At 38.3% G+C, this 5,565-nt stretch overlaps 1 pseudogene; it reads left to right on the forward strand.

The window, feature by feature from the left end:
• Positions 1-375: 375 nt before the first annotated feature.
• On the forward strand, positions 376-1,058 carry LOC122400644 (annotated as a pseudogene).
• The last annotated feature ends 4,507 nt before the right edge of the window (positions 1,059-5,565 follow it).

The raw sequence follows: 5,565 nt of genomic DNA on the forward strand, positions 1-5,565 counted from the left end.
TGGTTTACTGGCAAAGTGGTCGATGTTTTAGTAAAATCCAAATATTGTAAGAGTTGTGAATATTGGAAGAAAAGATCGGATACCGAAGAGTACAAGGAATGGGCCGAAACTCATGAAGATGAATGCCAAGCGAACCACAAAGGATCCGCAGGAAAGATGGAAGTCGACGCCGTCATCGAAATGTTTCAGCGCTCAGAATCTTTGCACGAATTGAAATATAAAAATTACGTGGGAGACGGAGATTCTAAAACGTTTAAAGCCATCTTAGATTCACAGGCCTATGGAAAGTTTACAATTAATAAGAAAGAATGCATTGATCATGTGCAAAAGCGAATGGGTTGGGTACTCGCCTTCGCAATTTAAAAAAAAAGACAAAAGGCCTTGGAGGAAAAGGCAAGCTAACAGGCAAATTAATTGACGAGTTGTCAATTTATTATGGTCTAGCAATACGTCGAAATCATCATTCCGTTGAAAAAATGCGTAATGAAATCTACGCGACGCTAGACCACAAATTGTCGACTGACGATGAACCGAAACACGACAAATGCCCGCGCGGAGAAAACTCATGGTGCTCATGGCAGAAGGCACAGGCTACTGGATCAGACCATACGCATAAACCACCTCTATCTCAAGAAGTTTACGAAGCGATTTCTCCAATTTATGGCGAATTAAGCGGTGACAAACTGTTTTCTCGTTGTATCGGCGGCTTTACGCAAAATAGCAACGAGAGCTTCAACGCCACAGTCTGGTCAATGGCTCCGAAATCGACTTCCAGCGGCAAACACGTTCTTGACACGGCAGTTTATATTAGTGTAGGCATATATAATGACGGCCTATCAACTATCATGAGGCTTATGCAGAATTTGGATATGACAATTGGGCCGAACTGTTATAACTTCTGCGTGGAAACCGACATGCGCCGTATCGACTTTTCCGAGAGATCGCTTAGCGATGCCGCAAAAAAGGCCCGAACATCCATAAAAGAATCTAGGAAGGCAGAGGAGGAGGCGAACATCGACCTGGATGGCCAAATGTATGGTGCAGGCATTGCAGATTAGACGTAAACGAAAATTTCAAGGATTAAAGTCTTCATAAAACTTTAAACGCGTTTTTCTCGCAACCACTTTTTTCAAATTGGGAGGACAGATTTCTCGGTGACTATTGCATGGATCGATTTGAAATTTTTACAGTAGCTTCACAACAATATTCTCTTTGGAAGTACGTAGCCGTTTTTTGATTGAATGTAAACTTTTTTTTTTATAAGCAATTCAATGCTCATTTTTAGGGCAAAAAACCGATTCATTTCTTAAAAAGTGCACTACTTCCACAAAAATCGATTAAAAGAAAAACCCCTACGTACTTCCAAAGACAATTGTATATAGATTATAAATTTTTTTGGTTTTTTGTTCCAGGACTCATACATGGCGAGAAATTCGTCCTCCCATGGCGGTGTTTTTAAAAAAGCTGTTTTCGATGACGGGCTCTGTCGCCGCCATTTTGTATGAAAATGAAAGTAAAAAAATTGTTTTTCGTACTTCAATATGTGTTAAATAAACCCTCTGAAAAGAAATTCTAATCCGTTTGTCACACTCCCAAAATAAATTGTCAAATTTAGGTCTTTTTTTCTGCCTCTAGAGTGGTTTTACCCCTTAAGCACGTTAGACTCAAGTAGCAATAACTCGGGAACTAAACAAGATGTAAACAATTTGTAAAAAATTCAGTTGCGGAAGATTATGACAATTGCAGTGCTGTCAACTGTTCGTTGCTATGACGATACACAAACACACAACTAAAAAAGTTTGGTTATTTTTTGAACAAACCTCGTATGCATAAGAGAACACGAACGCAATACTGAAACTCGACGTCAACAATCGAAAGAAAAAGAACTTTCTCAAATTTTAATATTTTAACATTATTTTAATATTGTTAACATTCAGTGGTTCGAGACAGATTATACAAAAGACGATTAGAAACTTTCGTCTACCCTCTATCTATGTTTTATTAATGAGGGATACACACAAGCTTATAGCGAGTGTTTCACTACAATCTGCACGGTCGTATGCACATTATTTATAGTACTGGTGCCTTAAAATCCATCTTCCACAGAATTCGCATAATCGTTGTGGAACACCACGCACTCGTGATGCCTGCGAACCGCTCGAATAACCCTTCACCTTTCGGCGTTGGAACTGATGTTCCGCGTTCAACGCTCGAAAAGAAACTGTTCCGAAAGTTTTCTCGTGAAAACGATATGTCAGAGGGGAGATGAAAATGTATTTCTTCCGTGTAATATGTGCATGCGTCACATGTGGATGAGCAACGGAATGGAATACAGTCGAGAAACCAGAATGCTTCAACGTCAACGTGATAATATGATTTATAAGACCGTATGCGTGATAATGGTATGCACGAAATTCTGTCGGTAGACGTGGAACTGAAAGAAGAGAACACAGCATGTTACAAGAAAATACGTAACCATTTAGTTTTACAGTATTTCCTTTTCAGCAACTTAAGGAGAGAATTTAATGGATTGAAAAAATCGACATTATTTTTTATCTCTTTTTAATGCTTGGGGGTTTAAGAATAAGCCCCAAAAATATTAAAGTAAAATTCGCAAAAATGACAAAGTTACACAAAATTTAGTAGATATAACTTGAAATTAACTATTCTTTATTTCGGGACGTTCATTTGAAATTCTTTTATTATTTCTGCTATGGTAAAGGTTTCATATGAATGGGAAGTGTTTTGGTCGAGATAATTATGTGAATTGAGAGTATTTAGTCTAGAGTGATAAGTAGTGTGAATGAAATGTACCGATACACGACTCAAATGGTCCAACTGACAACTTATTTAGCCGTAATCCAATTTAACAATAGCTATTCAGGATTATTACAAATAATAAAGATCCTCGATATTAAAATTGAACCACAGGCAGACGCATATCAACACAAACAGGAGAAAAAGGAGATATAAATGAAGGAGATGACGATGATCTTTTTACAAAGGATACGTTTTAGAGTCCTAAAGTGAATGTCATTTTGAAAGTTTAAAAACTTCAACGTTATTTCATAGAAAATTTAGTGCAAAACTTTAAACGCGTTTTTCTTAAAACCACATTTTTCAAACTGGGCGGCTCAATAACTCGGCCAATTTTCATTCGATTTACTTAAACTTTTGTGTGGTGGTTTCTAATACTATTTTCTTTAGTTGTACATGCAGAAATTTGGATCGAATAATTAGTTTCGACGTGGTATTAAAAGAAATGTTGATTTTGTCATAGTTTTTTGAGATGTTTCCTTTAAAGTTCCACTATTTTATAATAAATAATTATTTTTACAAATCCATACGTGCACTTAAAGCTACTGTCTTATAGATTAAGAAAATTGTATGATTTGTTGTTTCACAACTTGCAGTGAAAAATTACACCTCTGCCCGTTTGTAACAAATTTTTGGAGGCTTATCACACTGGTTCCTATTATGGCTATAAAAATTAATATTTTTATACAAAATTTTTACAAGAAGTAGTTCAACAAATATACTTTCGAAAACATTAAACATTTATCAGAAAAAATTTCATAGTTACGCCCAAAAAATTCTTGAAAATTGCCTTTATTTTCAGCAGTCACAGTGGTTTCACCCCTTAAGTTCATCTTTCGGTCAAATTGCTTGAATCGTATGACAATGTTACAATTATTTTACACTTAAAATCTATTTGACTATTTCTAAATATACAAGAAAATTTTCATAAAAAGACAAAAATCAATTTGTAGATCTAATATCGCCCAGCGAAAAGTCGGTCTTCATTTGTTTTGAATAGCGCGCCACAACTATGTAACTGATCTCTCGATCAATATGATATGCACCACTTATTTCATATTATGACAAAGGAAAATGACCAGCTTCGAAGCCAATTAACACTTTGGCGGCCGCTGTCACGTATACGTGACTTTGCGAGCTAGCAGACGTTGGCCACTGTCACGTGTGCGTGATCTACTGTATCAGTCACCATTTCATCATACATTCAACTTATTACATTTATAATTCCTTATAATAATATTCCTAGCGTCTTCGTGTATCTCACTTTGGTCTACAATATCAGTGGTGACGGACTATGGTCTTTGTGTGATACATTAAAGTGTTAAGACGCCAGCTCAAAGAAGAGGAGTAGAAACTAGCAATACTGATACAATTTACTGAAATGTTAACAATATACGAAAAAGCCTTTTATCACGCACGCAGAACGAAAAGATAGAGGACGCGTAGCGCATGCGCAGAAAAAGGACGCACGTGACGAGATTCTAGGCCACGCGCAGAGTTCGTTCGCCATTACGAGTTGCAGCATTACCCATCATTGCACTGTTTTCATTCATCGATTTAATTGAATATTTATTACAGTCTTAATAATGCAAGAAAATACAGGGACCCGAAAGAAATGTAAATCATTCCTCTGACCGTTAATAAGTGACTTCTGTTCCGTTCGATCAGCTCGGGTCGTATAATCATTAAACTTAATGCATCGTAGAAAATATCAGTTTCCAACAAATAGTTCTAAAACGCGACATCGTTTCGTGATCTCAAACGGTCATATTTCTTGAATTAGTCACTCAATATTAGTTTGGTAAGTGACTGTTAAGGATTCTAAAGGAACCTTAACATCGCGAGGTTTATGATACGGACGTGACTTCTCCGCTATTTTTTAGGATTAGGCCTTCAAGACATTTTTACTTGCTAAATTACGTTACGGCCATTAAGGAAACTCCAAACTCCACACGGGACATGGAATCCTTGGAGCTTCCTTGCCTCAATAGCGATTGACGTATTGTAAACCCGCGTTGGCACACAGCTGCGGACCACCGGGGTCTCGCGGTCATTGGGTATTTCCCAAATTGTTAATAATAATGCAGCGTTCTCGCTCACTCCTGCATGGTCTACCTGGACACTGGACAGCAGGGTGGGCGGGAATGTTGCAAAATGCAGGAAACGCCCTGCCAAGGTGACAACTTTGAGGATTGGCTTGACCAATCCTCCCACCGGTTCGCGCTGCGCGTTTTCGTCACCTTGGCAGGGGAAACCGAGGTTAGGTTAAGGGTAGCTTTAGGACTTAGCTTTAGATTCGTTTGATCGAGCCTTACAAACTCGAGTCGACTCTCCGCAAGTTTAGAATCATTCTTGTGTAATTAAAAAGAGCAACGGGCTCTTCCTTGAAGCAACGGGCTTCAAGGTTACCGGTATTTTCCCAAACACCAGTTTGGGTGGTCCTTCGAGAACGGAAAGGGAACACAGTACGGAGCTGTGTAATACGCACGGTCCGCGCACTACAGAGCAAGAGGGCATAGTAGCTTCGCGGCCGAAACAGTGACGGCTAAAAGATACACGTATCACGAAGGTTAATTGGGTCTTACAACCCCGAAAGAGCTGAAAAGGTAGCTCGCGCGGAGAATTTAGCCTGTACCCGACGCGACAGTACGTTTTAACTTCGTAACAAATTTTTATTTTCTCACACAAATATTAAGGTGGCGATGTATTTCGGAAATCTTGTAAAAACACAACGTTCGAAACCAATCG

This window comes from Colletes gigas, unplaced genomic scaffold (genome assembly GCF_013123115.1).
Source record: "Colletes gigas isolate AHSC1104 unplaced genomic scaffold, ASM1312311v1 Colletes_gigas_Sc00019, whole genome shotgun sequence".
Taxonomy (NCBI): domain Eukaryota; kingdom Metazoa; phylum Arthropoda; class Insecta; order Hymenoptera; family Colletidae; genus Colletes; species Colletes gigas.